This window comes from Dasypus novemcinctus, chromosome 4 (genome assembly GCF_030445035.2).
Source record: "Dasypus novemcinctus isolate mDasNov1 chromosome 4, mDasNov1.1.hap2, whole genome shotgun sequence".
Taxonomy (NCBI): Eukaryota; Metazoa; Chordata; class Mammalia; order Cingulata; family Dasypodidae; genus Dasypus; species Dasypus novemcinctus.
The window spans coordinates 60,174,763-60,197,268 of record NC_080676.1 but is presented as its reverse complement, the minus strand read 5'-3'; the positions used below and the strand labels follow the sequence as shown (position 1 = coordinate 60,197,268).

Genomic DNA, 22,506 nt, shown 5'->3' with positions numbered 1-22,506 from the left:
TAGTTATACTCACACCAGTTGCCCCAACACGTTGCCAATATTTGATGTGGCCAAACTTTTTCACTGTAGCCATTTTAGTGGGTGTGAAATGGTATCTCATTATGGTATTAATTTGTATTAATGTAATTATTAATGACATTGAGCAACTTTTCATTTACTTATTAGCCATCCATACATCTTCATTTGTGAAGTTTTTGTCAATTGAAAAATTAGGTTAGTTGTAGTTTGATTTTTAGTTCTTTTTATATTCTGGATACAAGTCCTTTGTCTGATATATGTGCAGTGAATATTTTTTCTAATCTGTGGCATTTCTATTAGATTTTTTGGATGGTGTCTTTAAATGAGCAGAAAAATTTAATTTTAATGACATCCACTTAATCATTATTTTACTTTTATGGTTAGTGCTTTCAATTTCTTGCCCAAGAAATCTTTGCATATTTCAAGGTTGCAAAGATATTCTCCTCTATTTTTTTCTACAAGCATTCCTGTTCTGAGTTTAAGTTTAGGTGTATGATCCATGTCTATTTAATTTTTGTGTATGGAGTGAGAACGAGGTAAAGGTTTATATTTTTTCCTTAAGGAAATCTATTAGTTCCAGCAACATATTAAAAAAAAACTATCCTTTCCCCATTGTATTGACTTGGTATCTTAATCAAAAATCAATTGACCGTATATATATTTTTATAGATCCCACAGAATTTCTATGTACACAATCATGTCATGTGTGAATAACAGTTTTTCTTATTTTCTGAACTTTATGACAATTTTTTTCTTGCTTTATCATATTTGCTTTATAGTATACTTCATCTTATTTATTTATTTAAGGTGGTATCAGGGATTAAACCCAGGACACCTCATACATGGGAAGCAGGCACTGAACCACTGAGTTTCACCCGCTCCCCTTATCTTTCTATCGATCTAGCTATTCATTTATATCATTTTTTTCTCTCTTTATTTTTTGTTAAATGTTACATTCAAAAAATATAAGCAGTCCCCATATGCCCCCCACCTCCTTCACCTCACTCCTCCCAGATCAACAACTTCTTTGATCATCATGGGACATTCATTATATTTGATGAACACATTTTGGAGCACTGCTGCACCACATGGATAATGGTTTACATTGTAGTTTACACTCTCCCCCAGTCCTCCCAGTGGGCTATGGCAGGACATACAATGTCCAGCATTTGTCCCTGCGGTACCACCTAGGACAACTCCGAATCCTGAAAATGTCCCTACATCATATCTCTTCTTCCCTCTCCCTACCCTCAGCAGCTACCATGGCCACTTTCTCCACATCAATACTACAATTTCTTCCATTACTAATCAATAGTTCCATAGTAGAATACCAGTAAGTCCATTTCACACACACCATATCATTTATTTTTAATAACAACCCAATGTTATTCCTATTTTACAGATTAAAAAACTGAAGCTCAGAAAGGTGTAATAACTTGCCCAATCAAGATTGTATAGCTACTAACAGATTTAGAATTCAAATTCAGACAGTCTTATTCCAGAGCTGGTACCTATAACCACTAACTTATAAATTTGGAAAACTCAAAAGCATAAGAACAAAAATACCATCAAATTAGTAATGAAAAAAATCCTGTTAACAGAAAAGAGTATTAGTGGTTCATAGAAAAAAGCAAGCTTCTCTTAAATATGAAAAGATGTTCAACCCTACTCAAATGAGAGAAATACGCATTAAATTGCACTGAAACCATTTTTTAACCTATCAGAATGGCAAAAATTCAAAGTCTGATAATACTCTAGCTAGCAAAGATATGGGAAACAGTACACTGTTGGGAGAATATAAACCGATGAATCCCTATGGAGGACAATTAGGCAATATCTAGGAGACCTTTTGATCCAGTAATTGTTACTTTAGGAATTTACCATATAGACGTACTATAAGTATGTGTGAAATGACATAAGCATCATGTTATGAACTTCATGTTGACAATAGCAAAATATTAGAAATAAACCAATTGCCCAACACTAGATGACTGGTTAAAGAAGTTATAGTAGGGAGCAGATTTGATCCAATGGATAGGGCATCTGCCTACGACATGGGAGGTCCAAGGTTCAAACCCAGGGTCTCCTGACCCATGTGATGAGCTGGCCCACACGCAATGTGATGTGCGCAAGGAGTGCCCTGCCACCCAGGGGCGTCCCCCCGAGTAGGGGAGCCCCACGCGCAAGGAGTGCACCCCGTAAGGAGAACTACCCAGCATGAAAAAAGCACAACCTGCCCAGGAATGGTGCCACACACACAGAGAGTTGACTCGACAAAAAGAAACGCAGATTCTGGGTGCCGCTGACAAGAATACAAGTGGACACAGAACACATAGTGAATGGACAGAGAGAGCAGACAACTAGGGGGTTGGGTAAGAGGGAAGGGTAGAGAAATAAATAAAAAAATAAATCTTTAAAGAAAAAAATAAGTTATGGTAAATCAATACAATGGAATACTACGCAGCTATTATAAAAATGTAGAGGATCTCTATGTACTGATATGGAAAGAGCTTCAATATATTTATTATAATATATAAATAAAAAATTAAGAAGAGTATGTATAATAGTATGTGAAAAGAGGAGTGCAATAAGATTTTTACTTTTATATTTTCTTATGTGTACCTCTGACAAGAAACTCTAGAAAGATACATGGAAAAATAATAAGTGTTGGAGGTCACTGAATCGGAACTGAATAGATAGGTGCCTGGTGGGATGCAAAGACTTGACTTTTTTTTTTTTTAAGATTTATTTTATTTATTTCTCTCCCCTTCCCCCCCATTATCTGTTCTCTGTGTCCATTCGCTGTGTTCTGCATCCACTTGCATTATCAGGTGGCACTGGGAATCTGCGTATCTTTTTGTTGTTGTTGCATCATCTTGCTGCATCAGCCCTGTGTGTGCGGTGCCACTCCTGGGCGGGCTGGGCTTTTTACACAGGGGGCAGCATTCCTTGCAGGGCACACACCTTGCACATGGGGCACCCCTACACGGGGGCGCCCCTGCGTGGCACGGCACTCCTTATGCATGGCAGCACTGCACATGGGCCAGCTCACCACACAGGTCAGGAGGCCCTGGGGATCAAACCCTGGACCCTCCATATGGTAGATGGATGCTCTATTAGTTGAGCCACATCCGCTTCCCCAAAGACTTTTCAATATATTCTCTGGCCTTTGAATAATGTGACTATATCATCCATTTAAAACAGTAAATTTTTTAATATTCCTATGCTTAAAATAATTTTAATGGCACCAACTGAAAATTTATTTATAAAATAAATATTTACCAAGTGCCCACTATACATCACGTAGGCACTATTCAGGGTCCTGGCAATAGAGCAATATAGCACAGGGCATGACAAATTTCTCACCCTTTTAGAACTTGCATTCTATAAATAAATATTATATATAATTTATTCCTAAAAATAAATTAAATAATTAATAATGCCAAATGGCTATTTACAGAAAAGGAAATCAGGATAAAGGGAAAAACAGTGATGTGGTAGAAGTGGTGTAGCGTGCTATTTTAGATAGAGTGGTCTGGGAAGGCATCTCTGAGGAGAAGGCCTTTGAGTAGAGACCCGAATGAAGTAAGGGAGGAAACAACTTAGGGGAAGAGTTTTCCAGCTGCAAAGACCCTGATGCAGGAACAAGCCTGATATGTTCCAGAAACAACAAAAACACTTGAGTAGCTGAAGGGAAATGAATCAGGAGAACAATGGTAGGCAATGATATGAAACGATGTCAGAAGCCAGATTGTGTGGGCTTTGTAGGACATCGGCAAGGATTTGGATGTTATCAGCAGCTACTAAAGGTTTTTTAAAAAATCCTATAGGACAGTGGTTCTTAACAAAGGATCCATGAGCTTGAATTGAAATTCAAAAAAAACATTATTCTTGTGGGGTCGTGTTGGTGCAGGTGTGATATATTTATTAAATAATACACAGCATAGTATGGACTTAGTAAGGGGCCTCTGGCTTTCACCTGACTCGCAAAGGGGTTCAGAACTCCTGCTGGAGGGGCTTGGTTAAGATTCAGCCAGCATACATACCTGTTTGGCCTTCCAGGTTGTCAGAAGACTGAAATATTTCAAATCCAGTTTGTAAATGTGACTCCTTTCCAAGGACCCCATTACCACCACCACCTTCTTATTCCCATTTCATAAACTAACAACTGAATGAGTAGTAACCTGACCCACCGGAGGCTACTGATTTGGGCAAATTAATTAGCTTAAGAACCTAGAACCACTGAAATTCAACAATCTGAAAGGTGAATAAAGGTTTTCCCTTTATTATAATCCTATAGCCTGCTGTACTGGGCTTCCATCCCACCCAGAGTCAGCTGAAACCCAGTATCAGAGTCTGCACTCACATTTGGTACAGTGTGAATAAGAAGCAAGCTAGCGAAATAGACTGAGTGTCCCTGAGGTCCGAGATGAAGATAGAGGAAAGGGAAAATCAGTGAAATTCTGCATAAACAATCTCTCTCCTTAGCACTCCCCAAGGAATTTGAAAGGCCACTAATAGCCAGCTTTTATAAATTTTGCACAATATATTAACCTCAGCAAATTTTCTGTGTTTAAACTCCATAGAACCTTTTAAAAAAGATTTATTTATTCCCGCCCCCACCCCCGCCGACCGCTCCGGTTGTCTGTTCTCTGTATCTATTTGCTGCGTCTTCTTTGTCTGCTTCTGTTGTTGTCAGCCGCACAGGAATCTGTGTTTCTTTTTGTTGCATCATCTTGTTGTGTCAGTTCTCCGTGTGTGCGGCACCATTCCTGGGCAGGCTGCACTTTCTTTTGCGCCAGGCGGCTCTCCTTACGGGGCGCACTCCTTGCGCGTGGGGCTCCCCTACGCGGGGACACCCTGCGTGGCAGGGCACTCCTTGCACGCATCAGCACTGCGCATGGGCCAGCTCCACATGGGTCAAGGAGGCCCGGGGTTTAAACCGCAGACCTCCCATGTGGTAGACGGACGCCCTAAACACTGGGCCAAGTCCTCCATCTCCACAGAACTCATTATGAAGGGTTTTTTTGTTTTTTTTTAAATACATTGTGGCAAAAGGGAAAGAGAAAACATTCAGTCTTCCCAATTCCAAATGAAACCATACCATTCTCAGAACTGCACTCAATAAAGTCAATATGTTTGTGTAATAACGTGTATATAGTTTCTGGAATCTTAATCTTAACATAGAACTACAACTATAACTACAATAACTGAAACACAGCAACTCTAATTTCATATATGAAACTTACTTTACATACCACATAGAAACTCACTGTGGGAAATTAGTACAGATGTCAAAATCTTAACAACAGTTTTTTCCAAAGTTGTATGAAATTTCTGATAGTTTCTCACTTCCATCCATTTCATATCCTCTTTGAAAACACATTCTACTACTCTGAAATCTAGGGTCCCAACATCTTTTTACATCATATTAAGCTCAATTCATTCTCATTCATTTAATTTCTTTGAACACCAAAATCTCCAGTTTAATTACCTAAAAGACTACTAAATATTTGCTAACATAAATTGGTAACGGGGACCTAAACTAAAGGAAAAGCAATTAAAAAGAACATCAAGGAGAAATCCAAGCACTATTTAGAAACCATCAATCTCTGGGCACTCACATTTTTTTTTAAAGTTTATTTCCTGACTGTAAATTCCTTCATGTTTATTTTCTGACTGTAAATTCCTTCACACAACTAAAGACAAGAAATTAAAAACCATTTTATGCAAGCAGGACCTGTTTTAGTAGAACATTTGCTGAAAAACATCATAGCTTTCCTTTTTCTTCTTCTTAATTAAAAAAAAACTACCTATGAAATGCTAAAACTTTCTTTCAGGTAGGTCTAGTACACAAGACTTAGAGCCAGGTAGGATCATGATTTAATATTAAATGGAAATTAGTTTTATAATCCTTTTTATATTAAAATACCATGATATTAAAAACAATAACAACAACAACAAAAACTACTTACACCACAGCAAACTGAAGTCTGGACAGATGGCATGAAACTACCAGCAGCCGCCTATTTCCTCACAGACTAAACTTTGTTCCCTTCCTGGCTGTTTCTGGATCAGGTTCACACTGATACACATTTACTGTGGCCTTGGAAGCAATCACCCAATGGAGCAAGGTGGGAGGGTTTGTTAATTTAACTCCTGCTTGGTAACTGCTTATCAGTAACTTCTCAAAGGTCGAGTTCAACGTGTTTAAAGAGACAAACGTAAGGAAGATTATAAGGAAAGCCTGAAAAATCTCATAATCTCTGTTGGCTGGGCTTTGGTTTCAGAGGGTATTTCCTTCCTATATATTTCTCCTGGAGAAAACAAAGAAAACAAAACAAAAACGATAGTCATCTGAGCTTCCAAAATCTTACTTTCTTCCTTTTATAAAAGTTTTCCTTCCTCCTCAGAGTCTATATATTGCACAATCATGGCAGAAAGAGGCCAGAAATCTGCTTCTCTATTATAGTCCCTATCATCTCCATTCTTCCCTACTCTTACACTAGTAGAGAAATAATGCAGAGTTTTGGTAAATTTATTGCTTTCTGACATTCATACCACCTACTGAGCTAATATAAAGTGAGAATTTAGATCCCAAATTCTGTTCTTTGCAATATAAAATGTTAGGTTGCTTCATCTCCATCCACATCCCTAAACATCTTCCCGTCTCGGCGACTGTATTTTCTGCAATTTGTACCATTAGTCTTTAAAGCAGCAACCCCTTATTATATACTTACTGCACTAATCACTTCATAAACATTACCTCATTCTTTCCCAGGTAATACATTTTGAGATCGATTATTTTTTCAATTCTTCTTAGTCTGATTCTCTGTTTCTAATTTGGCCCTTTCAGCATCCAGTTATGCTTCACTGTAAGAGCTGTGGTAGGCAGAATAATAGCCCAACAAAGACGTCCATGCCCTAAACCCCAGAACCTGTGAGCTAGCTACTGTACATGGCAAAAGGTACTCTGTAGATGTGATTAGGTTAAAGACCTTGAGATGGAGAGATTATCCTAGATTCACATGAATCCTTAAAAGGGGAGAACCTTTCCTGGCTGCGGTTAGAGAGATGTCACGTGAAAACTTCCCCAGTTCTTTCTCGCTTTGAAGATGGAAAGAAGGGGGCTATGAACCAAGATATGGAAGTAGTCTCTAGAAGCTGGAAAGGAAATGAAACATTTTCCTCTGGAGCCTCCAGAAAGGAATGTAGCCCTGTTCACCCCTTGGATTTAGACCAATGAGACCCTTGTTGGACTTTTGACCTACAGAACTGTAAAATAATAAATGAGTGTTGTTCAAAGACACTACATCAATGTTAATTTGGTATAACAGCAATAGAAAAAAATACAGGTACTTTGATTTCAAAATGTCCCTTTTAAAATATTATTCCCACAATGGAAAAGAATAGTTCAAATGAGACTATTCAAATCAGACTACTGGTACCACTAACAAGTTCCTTAATCTAGATGATATATTTTTATAAATGCAACTGAAGATTGTTTTAGATTTTCAGATGCATTATACTCTTACCTTGGTGGACTCCTAAGTCTTTTCACACAACCTACATCAAACCAGGTGCCTAACTGTATGCTAATTTTTTTTTTCAACTAATTTTGGAGATGAAATGCAGAGCATAACATTCCAACCTGTTAAATTTCACCTTACTAGTTTTAGCCCATCCTTCCAAAGTATTAGGATCATTTTGAATCACGCCTCTGTCCTCTGTCATAGGAAGTATCTTTTTAAGCCTAACTGAATCTATTTAACTCCCATGATTTCATCCAAGTTATTAGTAAATAAACATTGAATACTCAAGAACAGAGTTCTGAAGCCTGTTATTAGAAACTTTTCTTCAGTCTGACACTGATCCATGAATCAATACTTTGGAGGCACATCTGTTCAATCAGCTACAAAACCACCTAGTCTCACGCAGCTTGTATTTTGTGGACTCCTCAAACATATCGGGAGAATAAAATGCCTTAATAAATAGAGATAGCTCTAAAGCGTACCAATCCACTAGAACCCCACTGGAAATGGGAATATGGTTACTATTTTTAGAATTAAGTTCTGGCTCTTAGCAATAATTATTTTCTTTTAAGAGTTTACAAATTGCCAGTTAATTATTCTTTCCAGAATTTTATTTGAGATTAAAAGGAAGTTTACTAAACCATAGACGGTGACACTGATCTCTGTCTCAAATGAGGAGATATAAGTAGAGGGGAAAAGAAAGGAAGAAATGAGCACTGTGCGCCCCTGGGACCATGGAGGAGACCAGATTAATTAGAGCAGTGGTGGTTTGTTGGCAAGCAGTGTAAAACCAGGGTTGAATCATATGATATCAAGTCTTGAAAAGGGAACTTGGATTTCAACTTAATATATCAGAAAATAGGAAGAATTAGAAGATTTGAAAGTAAAATAATAAAATAATAAAAGGAATACTTTTATAACAATAAACAATCTCACTGAAAGGTAGGCAAAAGTTCACAGAAAAAAAATTGCTCTTAAATATGAGAAGACACTCAACCTCATCATTTTTGGAGAAATGCAAATTAAAAGTACAATGTCATATAAGAAGAAAAACAAAACAAAAAAAGTATATTAATGTCCTCAATTTAACCTATATTTTAGCCTATAAAATTGGCAAAGTTCAAAAAGTCTCCTAAGCTCTTCCTAGGCCAGTGTTCAACAAGAAAAAGGCCACGTTCAGTTCAAGCACAAAGATTATAAAGCCCAACAGCAAAAAGTCAGATAATTCAAGTCTGGCATTTCTCAGGCTCTTCTTGAGTTGGAAATGAACTCAGACCTAAAGGCTCAGTTTAGGGAGTTGAAATAACAGCAGTCAAGGAAATTGCAGTTGTTGGTGGTTGAAACACTATTATAATCTTTGTTGCTGTTCCTCAATTTAAGTCTTTCCAGAAAATCCAAGTCTGGCTAGTATGTGAATGGAGAAAAAGCTCAGTAGAAAACAGGTTGTCTTAAGTGCACAGAGGAGAATTCTGCCTAGGCCATCTCAAAAAAGCCATACAAAAAATAAAAAAAGCATCCCAGGACCCATATTCTGATAGCTGTGAATAATGCACTCCTTGAAGGCTTGGTCTACCCAGGTGAATCTGTGGACATTAGAATCCATGTGAAACTGGTGGCAGCTGGCTTCTAAAGGTTCATTTGGACAAAGTACGATAGAACAACGTAGAATACAAGGTTGAAACATTTTTCTGGTGTATATAAGAAGCTCCCTGGCAAAGATGTTAATTTTTAATTTCCATAGTTTCATTTTGTAAGCCAAAAAGACTAAAAAATGTATTCTCAAAAAAAAAGTCTCATAAGACACTGTTGATGATGTGGGGAAAAATAATGGGAGGATAAATTGGTAGAATCTCTCTGAAGAACAAATAGACAAAGTTATAAATGTATAAATTCTTCCACCCAGCAATAACTAAAAATATACTCACACATGTAAATTTACATTAAGTGAAAAAAGCAAGGTAGAGAGCAGTATATTTAGAATGCAATTATTTGTGTGTACGTGATAAAAGAATGTGTGTGTGTGCAAGCAGAGAATCTCTCTGGAAGAATACCCAAGAAACCAGTGATAGTGTTTGCCTCTAGGGGAAGAGAGTGGATGGCTGGGGCTCAGGGGTAGGAAAAAGACTTATATATCATTTTGTCCTTTTTGAATTTTCATCAAGGCTTGTATTATCTGTTTAAAAATAGACATGCTAAGTGCAAAGTATAACCCTGGATTAGATCCTGGAACAGAAAAAGGGAAGTATTAGAAAAACTGGTGAAAACAAAATAAAGCCTAGAGTTTGGTTAATAGTCCAGTACTAATGCTAATTTCTTAGTTTTGACAATTGAACCATAGTGTGTAAGTTGTTAACATTAGGAGAAACTGGGTGAAGGTTATACGGGAACTTTCTATACTATCTTTGCAACTTTTCTGTAAATCAAAAATTATTTCAGAAAAAATTGATTAAAACAATAAATAAATAGACATTTGAAAAGTTATTATGGCAGCTAAGAGAAACATGGCTTGGAGAGGTAAGAGATAAGAACCAAAGAGGCCAGATGTGAGACTATGGCTGTAATCTTGGCATGAGGTGTGGAGGGCCTACATTAGGGTAAAGGTCAGGAAGATACAAAAGAAGGTAACTAACACGGATATAAGATAACTTCAGAAGAAAAATATCAACAAAATGTTTTCAATATTGGAAAGAGATAAGAACAGCTATAGCAGTTACAAATGATGGCAATTAGAGGAGGCAGCTGGTTTGAAGTGGAATGAGACCCATTTTATTTATTACTTCAACAGATACGTCCTGTTACCTACTATGCCAGGCACTTTGCGAGGAAATGAGGACGCAGCAATGCTGAGTATGAAATGACCCTAAAACATCTTAGTAGATTTGTCCAAAATCATCTGGATATATACAAAACAAGAGTACAGATGAGAGGACAGAGTGGTATAGCTGAGGGTGATCCGGGGTGAGGAAGAAGAGGACAAAACTGAGCTGTGGGACAACTAAGGGAAGAGAGGAGCAGCAAAAAAGTCAAGAAAAGAATTGGCCAAAGAGTTACGAAAAGGATAGTATAATTTCCTAGGAACCAAGATAAAAGGAATATGTAAGAAGAAAGTTTCCATCAAATGCGCTGTCAAAGAAAATGAGGATATGAAAAAGACCATAAGACATTTGTTTAGAAAAGAAATAGAGAAATCACTGATGGTAAAAGGAAGTCACACAAAAGATCTCTTTCACTTTTGGTAAAGCCTAAATAGAATCTGGATTACAGAAGTAAAAATTATCCTACAAGAAAGCACTTCTGATTTAAAGCCATTTAGGCCCTTCTTTGGAGCTGGTGTTTCTGCGTGATGGAACTGGACTCAGATGGGATCTCTTTTCATAAGACTTTCATCCTACTTTACTGGAATTGTAGTTGGTGTTGGGGTTTAAGATATATTTAGGGGATTTGAATCTCTGGACTGACAATAGGATAGCCAGGCCCTGAGCCTCAGCAGACTCCAGCTCCTACAATCTGATTTATTGGACTCACCTCACTCAGCTAAGATGGAGTTGAAGAAGGACAACCACCACACCATGGAGCCTAGAGTGCCTACAACTGAAAGCAGGAGGATTGCATCCAATATCTATGTGGAATCTGAGCCTCCTCCTGACATAGAGGTGCAACAGACACAACCAATCCAAGGCCCACAGAGAAAAGGTGGCATTGGAATGGGAAAAGTGGACATGGTGGCTGATGGATATGGGGAATGGCAGGAAGAGATGAGATGTGGAGGCGCCTTTGGGACTTGGAGTTGCCCTAGATGGTGCTTCAGGGGCAATCATCGGACATTGTAAATCCTCCCAGGGACCACTGGATGGAATGTGGGAGAGTATGGGCCATGATGTGGACAATTGACCATGAGGTGCAGAGATGCCCAGAGATGTACTTACCAAATGCAATGGATGTGTCATGATGAAGGGAGTGAGTGTTGCTGGGGGGGGAGTGGTGGGGTTGAATGGGACCTCATATAATTTTTTTTTTAATGTAATATTTTTACAAAATCAATAAAAAATAAAAATAAATAAATAAATAAAGCCATTTAGGAAATGGGATTCTATTACTATGCTTCTCACACTGGGGTACTGAAGCCACAGGACGGATATTTTTGTGGCATCAACTTTTTTGGGGGGTAAAACATATTTAAACAGACATACAAATACAAAATTTGCATAAGCCTTGACAACAAATCCTGAGATTTCAAGCATTGAATTTCTTTACAGTTGGCTACCTCAGGTTTACCTCCTAACTTTTAGGGCTACAAATTCATGGAAATTAGAGAAATCACTGTCATAATGGCCAGCTTTGTTGAAATATGTGTATGCTATTACAATTCAGGATACTTGTCATTTAAAAAATATATTTTTTAAAGGAGCTACTGGGGATTGAACCTGGGAGGCAGGCACTCAACAACTGAGCTATACCCACTCTTACAAAAATAATTTTATGAACTATAACCTCATACAGAAAATTATAATAAATATTTCACATTCAAAGAAAAAAGTAATGAACAAATTTTCTTGAGTTTGTCATATTTACCACTATTTTGCTATTGAGCCTTATTTATAAAACCATTTATTATTTATCCTATTATGTCTGTAGATAGAGCTTAGCAACACAAAGGGAAATCACGGTGTCAACTACATTCGGATACTTAATCAATGATTATTGATGATGAATATATCTTGAATACAACCCATATTATATACATACATACATATATGTGTGTTTATAAATATATATACATATGCATATACAGACATACATAGACATAGATGCTGATAGAAGAGTTAGTCCTAGAACTACAAATTCTAATTTATATAAAAACATCTGAAACCCTGACTTATGTACTATGCACGGTATACCAATAAAATGGAAATGAAGTTTTCATTTGCAATTCTCTGCCAAGTAAATTAAAATACTACTTTGGCACCAGATCTTCATAAACCAGGCTAGGCATAAGCTTGAAAGCTTTGCTCTGGTACTTTCCATCTAACTTTTAAAAAAACATATTATTTTTAGTTGTTGTAAAATATACAAAACAAAAATAATCTTAATCATTTAAAGTGGACAATTGTTTGACATTAATACACTGACAATACTGTATAACTTTCATCATTATCTATTTCCAGACTATTTTCATCATCCCATACCAAAACTCAAACTCATTTAGCAAGAGCTCCCCAATCCTTCTCACTCCCCATCCCTGCTAACCACTCTTGTGCTGTCTCTATGAATTTGCTTATTCTAAGTATTTCATATAAGAGAAATCATATATTTTTCCTTTTGTGCCATTCAACATGATGTATTCAAGGTTCATTCATGTTGTAGCATGTACCAGCACTTCACTTCTTTTTACTGATGAAAAATTTTCCAGTGCCAGGAATAGGCTCAGTCCACAAGCCACCTGGCAATACTGGCACGAGGCGAGGTTTTTTAAAAAAAAATCTTTTGTGTGAGAAAGCCATTAGAGTGATAACAAGTAATATGTGGTAGCTTCTTGAAAATGCCCTGGGAAAGCTATGCAGGGCTAGGGACTTTTCTAATATCAACTGGCTAGTCTGATGTCATTTGGATGGAGAAATATATATGCTAATATATTGTGATACAGACTTAAACTGTTTAAAAGAGAATCAATTTTATTAATAGTTTAAATAAACCAGCTCCTTTTCCAAATGTTTGTGTTTCTAAACTGAAACTTACCTCGCAAATAACTTTCATCACTCCATTTTGTATACATTGTTTGAAAGTACCTCGTAAGAAACAAAAAGCTAATGTAATTCTAAACCTGGAAGGCAGAATTACAGCTCTAATAACTAATTCATTCAGCCTAGGCTATTGGCTTTCACAAAAACAACTGTGGGTGCAGGTTGTCACTTCTTAACATCATCTAATGCCTACAGATCTCTGCTGTCAAATTTTCAAGGAATTTTGAAGTCATCATAGTTTAAGAAAGCAAACTATGTGCAAAGCAAAGCACCCTAACGTGTAATGAACGGTGTGCCCAGATATACATCTCCTCAGCCCTCCACCCAAGGAGGTATAGCTTCAACCCAGTGTGTTATACAAATATTATTTATTATTTTCTACATGTGCCATGGCAAATTACATGAAAAAGGTTGGTAAAAATTGATACAGAAATTCTTTTACATGTGTACCAGACACATAAACAGGAGTGTTCATAGGAGCAATGTTTGTAATAAGTAAAAACTAGAACATCCCAAATGTTCATCAATTAATTCATCTATTGCTAAATTCTGGAATACTCATACAATGGAATATTATTCAGCAGTGAAAACTACTGAGCAAAAGTTATATGTACTGACATGGATACATCTATGAATATAATATTGAGTAAAAAAAGCATGTCTCAGAAAAATACATACAACATGATTTCATTTTCTTTAAAGTTAAAAAACATGCAAAATTAATCAATATATCATTTAGGGAAATACAAATATGTAGTAAAACCATTGAAAAAAGCAAGAGAGTTATTAACACACAATTCAGAACTTTGATTACCTCTCAGAGAGCAAAATAAAAATAAATATGGGATCAGGGAGCAGCACACAGGCGATATTAGAAATAATGGTAATATTGCTCTTCTTAAACTAAGCTGGTAGATACACATATATTCTCTATATAGTTATTTCATTAACCTTACAGATATTTTATAAATATTTTGTATCAACATTTAATATACATCTTTTTTTAAAGTCCTACTTTATCCAAAGGTAGAGAGCAAATGCCTCTGCCATCTCTGCAACAGTATGAGGCACATGGAATAGGAGGAACAGAAAGCACTAAATTATACAGGTCCAACATTGTCTCTCACAAAGGCCCTAGAGATTCATATACAACTCCAACAATAAAGGATTTGAAAGCTAAAAAAATAATTCAAATTAAAATTCAATGCAATATGCTATCATTTTGTGAAGTACCATATGTGCAAATTTCAGCATCAAATGGAATATGGATTTTAAAAATCAGACTGAATAAATTGCCAGCCTAGGGATGAAAAATCCTCTATTTTCTAAAAAGTCAACATTTCATTCTGCATTTAGACCACACAAAAGACATTTACAGAATGACAATACTTTAATTCATCATGTGTATCTAGCAATGTTTGCTTAGTCTAATGGCTGTCTGTTAGTCAGTGTTACTTAAGGACAGGTTTATAGAGCTTCAAGAGCAAGAACTGGGTCTGTTTCAACTGACAGAACTAACAATGAAAAAAAAAAAAAAGAAAAGTTTAAGAATTCCTGCCTGAAATCTCTCTCATATTTTTGGGCTACAGTGTGGGAAGCCATTTCTCTAAGCACTATATATTCTGCCAATCCAGAAGAACTATAATAAACTTAATTTCCAAATGAATTAAATTTATTATTTTTTATTTGCTATATAAAAGAATTCCATGTTTAGCTTTCCCTTTAATATATAAAAAAAAAAGAGCCTCTGAAAATCAGATAGGTTAATGTTTACACAAAGGCAATTTTTCCTTTTTTTTTTTTCCTTTAATGTTTTAATGGGTGAGTGACCTTGCTGGAATTCCCCTGTCAGTTCTGGAGTATCTATCTGTAAATTTCAAACAGAAACTACTTTCACATGATACATCAGAATGGTATGCCAAGTGGTATCTGCCTCTGTACCTTGAACTTGCACGTTATATCACAGGTGAATCAGTAAACTTTATACAAAATAAAGAAAGGCTTTCTTTTCTTCTCAGCCCATTAAAGGAAAGATCAAAGTTAAAAGTATTTGTTTCTGTTTAGAGTCATGAAGTCTTGATAATGGATGGTTGTGATCCATTTTGATTGTAACTGATTTTAAAGAATACTCTTGAGAATGTTAAGACGGGAAATTTATGGTATATATATTACCATAATTAAAAGAAGAAATTTAAATGTATGACATTATACATGTATAGCATCAATTTTACACAGAAAAACTTCACATACCCAAGTCCAGAAATTTATCCTGGATATACTTCAAGCTATCAAAGATAGACCAATTTTCAAGTATGTTAAGCACTGAATATAGCATGTAGAAGTAAGAATCTAAGGCCATATTTAATTCCTGTTACATTAGAATATCTAAAAATGTAGATAATACAAAGCATTTATTGTTTTGCTTTATTATAGAATTTCTAAATTATCTATTTCGACTGGGAGTAAGTTATTTCAGGTTTACTGTGAAAAAGCTTATGGGTACCTGTCCTTTCCAGTGTGAGGCAGTTATGGAACTAACCCTAAACTACTGAAAACCAATAGAGTTATAAGCCACAATGGGAATGATTTAGAGTAGAAACAAAATATTTTTCCAATCAAGGTCACACCTCCAGTTTCTCCCTTGGCACTTCTCTCCCTCATTTTCAGAAGGTGAAAGTACAATAAGTATTGCCCTGGAATTTTAGCACTCATCTTATCTTGCTCTCAAAAGCTGTTTTCAGGGCAGAAAAAATTTTTAACATTTCACAATCTGAGTTTCTCAAACAACTAGATACAGGATTTATTGGTATTTTGGATATTGAGAAGCAGGGTTCACAAGAGTGAATGGGTTCTGCACATTATGAATGATTGTTGTATAAGCTCACAACATCTCTAACGAAAATATACATTAAAAAAGAATTAAAGAGTGAATGGGGAAGGAGCAGAGTTCGGCAGAGGGAGCATGACTTTTAATATTTTTCCTAGAATTCCTCAATACAGTTTTCTAATAGTGGTGAAGTCTTCTCGATTACTACAGGTCTTTTAAACAAAATTGTAAAGCCATTAGAATGACATCACACTAATTGCAGGAGAGTGTCCTTCTGCTTACACTCATAATGCTTCCGGTCCCTACTGCCTCTGATTTAAGAGGAGCTGTAGGCGGGATATTAATTCCATGTATCACTGCAATCCTGAGTTTTCAAATAATTTTTGAATAAAAATGTGATGGTTGGAGGCAGGGAGGGGGGAAATTAGATAATCAAATTGCTTTCCCCAAAAGACTTCTCCTTTCCATCCCTCTCTCTCAACTACCATCTAGTCAGCAAAAAGATAAAATAAAATTGATATTATTTAGGAAATATTAATAAAATATTTAACATAAAGAATTCATCTTTATTTCCCACAATACTTTCTTTTAAAGTTATGCAAGGGAAGCGGACTTGGCCCAGTGGTTAAGGCGTCTGTCTTACCACATGGGAGGTCCACGATTCAAACCCCGGGCCTCCTTGACCCGTGTGGAGCTGGCCCATGCGAAGTGCTGATGCGCGCAAGGAGTGCCCTGCCATGCAGGGGTGTCCCCGCGTGGGGGAGCCCCACACACAAGGAGTGCGCCCCATAAGGAGAGCTGCCCAGCACTACAGAAAGTGCAGCCTGCCTAAGAATATCTCCGCTCACACAGAGAGCTGACACAAGATGGCGCAACAAAAAGAAACACAGATTCCCGTGCCGCTGACAACAACAGAGGCAGACAAAGAAGACGCAGCAAATAGACACAGAGAACAGACAACTGGGGCGGGGAGGGGAAAGGGGAGAGAAATAAATAAAATAAATAAATCTTTAAAATATAAATAAATAAATAAAGCTTTGAACAACCAGTAAGAACTAGCAGAAACATCTTTCTCAGGACCCAGAAAACAGGTAAGGGACTGCAGTAACAGGATAAGCACCAAAGCAAGAACAAGACTACTTAAAACCTATAGGATCAGAGCACTTGTAGCTCAGTGGTTGAGTATGCATTTCACAAGCATGAGATCCTGGGCTCAATCCCCTGTACCTCCTAAAATAAATCTGTAGGATCCACACTAATGCAAACATTAAAAATAGGGGCAGATATATGGAAATTACATATTTTGTGCATGATCTTTCTGTAAATCTACAATTTCTCTAATAAAAAAACACAACCATAGGATCTTGTGGTGCCCTGGCTGACCCCTCACTCATCCTTCACCAGCTCAGCGAGGAGCCAGTCCACATTCCAGGTGCAGATCCCTGGCCCTGGTTCCAGAGAGAGCAGAGTGATGCTCATGCACATCCAGGGAGCATGTGTGTCTGGTGGTGGCCTGAGGGACTCACCATTCCAGAATGTGCCTGCTTATAGAAGGCAGCTCTGAGAACTCTCCTACAGAATACTGAGGGAGAGCCATCAAGTAGTGCTCAGAGGCAAGGGATTGCTTGCTGTAGGACACATGGTGAAGGGCCCAGGACCGTGAGGGAACTGTTTCCTAGGGCGGAGGAGACATTTGTAACTGATAAAGGAGGGGAATTCCTAGGGTACACGGGCATGCCCCAGACAAGACACATGTGTAAAGAGGACCAGGTTGGCCCTTGCACTTTGGCCTGGAGCTGTTCCCCAAATGCATTGTGTAGGTAAACCCTGACGGAGAATGTTTATACAGGTCAATCTGCAAAGCTGGGAAAGATGTTTTGTTTCATTTTTTCTTTTCCTTTCCTTCTTTCATTGCGTTAGTGACTAGCATTTAAGGAAAACTCATAACACTAGCTGGATACAAGCTTCAAGAACAGATGCCACTTCAGTTTCTGTAGCAACCCAATAAAATATCAAATGGCCCAGTTTCAGCCAAATCTTATAAAACATACAAAGAAACAGAAATCAATAGCCAAGGCAACGGAGAAGATTAAAGCTTTAGAAACCACCAATGAGGAGGGCCAGACCTGAGGCATATCAGGCAAAAACTTTTAAAAAGTGGTCCTAATTTTCTCAAAGAACCTAAGGAAAACATGGATAAAGAACTAAAGGAAATCAGGAAAACAACAGATGAACACAAAAAGAATATCACTAGAGAGATGGAAACATGAAAAGGAACCAAACAAAGCTGAAGACCATGGGAAAAGAAATGAAAAATTCCTTAGAAGGGTTCAATAGCAGAGTGGAGCTGGCAGAAAAAAGAATCAAGAGAACTTGAAGATAACACAATTGAAATCATTCAGTCTGAGAAGCAGAAAGAAATAATGAAGAAAAGTGAACAGAGCCTGAGGATCCTATCGTATACCATTAAGCACATCAATATATGCATTGTGGGAGTCCGAGAAGGAGGAGAGAGAAAGAAAAAGGGACAGAGAGAATACTCAAAGAAATAATGGCTGAAAACTTCTCCCAAATTAAATGAAAGACATGAATATACACATCCAAGACACTCAATGTATTAGTCAGTCAAAGGGGTGCTGATGCAAAATACCAGAAATTGGTTGGTTTTTATAAAGAGTTTATTTGGGGTAGGAGCTTACAAATACCAAGCCATGAAGCTTAAGTTACTTCCCTCACCAAAGTCCATTTTCACGTGTTGGAGTAAGATGGCTACCTATATCTGCAAGGGTTCAGGCTTCCTGGATTCCTCCCTTCCAGGGTCTTGCTTCTCTCTGGGTTCAAGGTTCCTTTCTTCCTGGGGCTTGTTTCTCTTTCCTCTATGTGCTTACTTCCTGGGGTGCCAGCTTAAGACTTCAGCATCAGACTCCAACATCAAGAACTCTGAACTCTGTCCTTTGCCATGCCTTTTATATGTGAGTCCCCACCCACCAAGGTGTGGGGACTCAATGGCCTAATGATGTGGCCTAATTAAAGCCCTAATCATAACTCAATCAAGTCCAGGTACAGATTAGATTACAAACATAATCCAATATCTATTTCTGGAATTCATAACCATATCAAACTGCTACACTCAACAACCTCCAAACAGGATAAATCCAAACAAGCCACACAACAGCATATTACAAATCAGACTGCCAAATGCCAAAGACAGAGAATTAAAGCCATAAGATAGTAGCAATATGTTATATATAAGGGACCTTCAATGTGATTACATGCCAGTTTCTCACTGGAATCATGGAGGCAAGAAGATAGTGGATGACATACTTAAAGTGCTAAAAGCAAAACATTGACAGAAAAAATTCTATATCTGGCAAAACTGTCTTTCAGAAATGAGGGAGAGATTAAGACATTCCCAGGTAAATAAAGGAGAGTTTTGTAGGTTGAAAGGAAAGGACAATAGATAATAGATTGAAACTTCATGAAGAAACAAAGTTCACAAGTAACTGTAATGACTGGGGTAAATATAAATGCCAGTATGATTGTTTTTTGGATTGTAACTCCACTTACTTCCTACAGGATCTAAAAGGCAAATGCAAAAATATAATAATTATTCGGTGGTTTTGGACTCATAATGTATATATATGTAATTTGTGACCAGAACTTCATAAAGTTAGGGGGATAGAGGGGTATAGGAACATAGTTTGTGCATACTATTGAATTGTTATCAAAGCTAACAAGATTGTTATAGATTTAGGATATTAAATATAAGTCCCATAGTAAATATAAAGAAAATATTAGAGAACATGCAAGCTCACAGAGACAGAAATGAGAGCACAGGGCCAGGAATGGGGGACAGGGGAAATGGAAAGTTAATGCAAACAGGTTTTGGGAGATGGGAAATTCTAGTATGGAAAATGGTGAGGGTATTGTAACATAGTAAAAGTGATTAATTACCACTGAACAGTATGTTTCGGAGTGGTTGGGATGGGACATTGTATATATGTTCCCACAATAAAAAAAAGAAAGAGCAATTAAAGAGAAAATGACAGTTAAAGGTAAAACACAACCCTGGATGGGTTCTAACCAAGGAGGAGAGAAGGCTCAAAACCCTTATGTAGGGAAGCAGAAGCAGACTTGGCCCAATGGATAGGGAGTCCGCCTATTACATGGGAGGTCTGCGGTTCAAACCCCAGGCCTCCTTGACCCGTGTGGAGCTACATGCAGTGATAAAGATATGTACAAGATGCTGAGGAGATGACAAACTGCAGTAGGTTGAGGACTGTGCCTTAACCTCTTCGGAACTGCATACTTCTGAGAGTGCCAACATAGCCTGCTGCCCTGACCAAAAGATCCAGGCCTCAAACAGGAGTTTTGCGGTAGCAGCACTCCCTATCATACAGAGATCAATAAATTTGGTAAGATAATTCTCCTTGGTTAAATAATTCTTCTTGATTAGAGTCCAGAAACGACTAAAGACTTGTAGTCCTTAGACGACAGTGAGAAACTGTATGGTCTGTATGTATGCATTCTTTGTGCCTGCTGTAGCACCAGCTGCCCCAGCTACTGGTGGAATGGAGACAAATATTTGGGTGGTTCTTATCCAGGCATTTCACTGGATGATCGACTCCTGAGATGACTTCAGGGTGGAGCACCTGGCCAAGCTGCAGGACCCGTTCTTTCCATACTGCTGCCATGCCATCATGAACTGCATGCATCTTGGCCTGTCCCAAAGATCTGAATCCAAGCAAAGATTGTAATGCTGAAATCAAGAAGATGATCATAACCTATACAGAGAAAAAAGCTTCCATCTGTTTTCATACTACTCATAACTTGTAACCAGTTCAGAAATGAACATAATTTATACTAACTTACATTCTTTCAAGGTCCTGATTTTCCATGATAACAGCATGTATAATAAAACATTTAAAGGGCGGGAGGGAGGGTGGGAAGGAAGGAAGAACAGAGAAGCACCAAGGAACATAATAAGGAAGAGAAATGACAATAATAGCAGTAGTGGCATGTGCTGGCCCCCTCTTTTCATCAATAGGTATAGTTAGGTAGTTGAAAAGTTAGACCATAATTTTTTCATTACTTTTTTTTTTCTTCCCACATCACTTTTTTCCTCTCCAGATCACTCTTCTTTTCCTTTTCGTGTTTCTGTTAGGATAATTTCTATTGACGCATTTTCAAGCTCACATGTTCCTACTTCAGCTGTACTGTCTATCAATAAGACTGTCAAAGGAATCTTCATCTCTAATCGATTTTTTCTAGTACGTCCAATCGACTCTTTTTAGAGTTTACGCTTCTCTGCTAAAATTCCTCATCTCTATGTATATGGTCCACCTTTTCCACTAGATCCTTTAACATGTTAATAATAATTAAAATCCCTGTCTGATAGTTACAACATCTGAGTCATGTCTAGCTTTGATTTTGTTTTACATTTTGTTTTGTTTTTGGTTTGTTTTTTTTAGGTACTGGGGGGGGGCCAGGGACTGAGCTCAGGACCTCCTATGGGTTTTTGTTTTTTTTTTCATTTCTTTTTGCTTGTTGTTTGTTTTTGTTTTTTCAGGATACACTGGGAACCAAACCCAGGACCTCCCATGTGGGAGGTGGGTGCTCAACCACTTGAGCCACACATCTGCTCCCTAAGTTTGGTTTTGTTGATGACTCATTTCTTGAAAATGGGTTCTTGGGTTTTTTGTTTGCTTGCTTGCTACTTTTCCATGTATTTTGTAATATTTGATAGAATGCCAGTCATTATATAGAGACTATAGGAACTGATGAAAAACTATTTACATCTGAAAATGTGCATTGTATGTTCTGTTAGGTAATCAGTTAAAATGAAATTCCAAAAAGAGACAATCTAGTCAGCAATTGAGCTGAGTGTGTTTTTTCATTGTTGCTACAGTTACCTTCTGCATCTTCCTCCAACAGTGGGCAGCTGCTACCTTGTACTTAGTCTAGAGCCTGAGGTGCTAAAAGTTTTTCTCAGTATTCCTGCTCTGTGCTCATCTTTCAGGAGTCACAGCATGCTGTGCCATAGAGAGATTCTCTCTCCACATTTTTGTACCTCCTTCAGGGGTAGACTGCTGTTGTTTGTTACCTGGTGCTCAGGGTTCTTGGTTCTTCTGGTTCAACCTCAGTCACAGCCAGGCTCTGTGCACCTAAGCCTTGGGCATCAGGCTTTCTGCCCCATACCTGACCTGTGGCAGCCAAATTGTGCCTTATAGCTGAGGAAACACTGAGAAAAACCCTCCGACATCCCAGTCCTCACACTAAGCACAAGATAGCAGAGCCACTGCAGCATTTCCTGCCTGTCTCCCAGCAGCAGACAGTTTTTGCTTCTACCATAACCCCAGAATCAGTGGATCTTTGCCTGGGCCCTGGG

General features: G+C 37.6%; 1 protein-coding gene and 1 pseudogene across 5 annotated transcripts in view; one reads left to right on the top strand and one right to left on the bottom strand.

Annotated features, from left to right (window-relative positions):
• The window catches only part of MAP3K13 (mitogen-activated protein kinase kinase kinase 13), a 205,527-nt gene that overhangs the window by 164,486 nt on the left and 18,535 nt on the right, over positions 1-22,506 (bottom strand). For 2 of the 5 annotated variants that reach the window (XM_004473732.5, XM_058295491.2), the window contains exon 1: positions 5,994-6,089. The exons of the other annotated variants lie outside the window; for them this stretch is intronic. The gene's annotated coding sequence lies outside the window, so the exon portion shown is untranslated. Of the gene's footprint in view, positions 1-5,993; positions 6,090-22,506 lie in introns of those variants that run through there. 5 annotated transcript variants of the gene reach the window in all.
• Positions 5,839-9,291, top strand: LOC101430634 (small ribosomal subunit protein eS7-like; annotated as a pseudogene).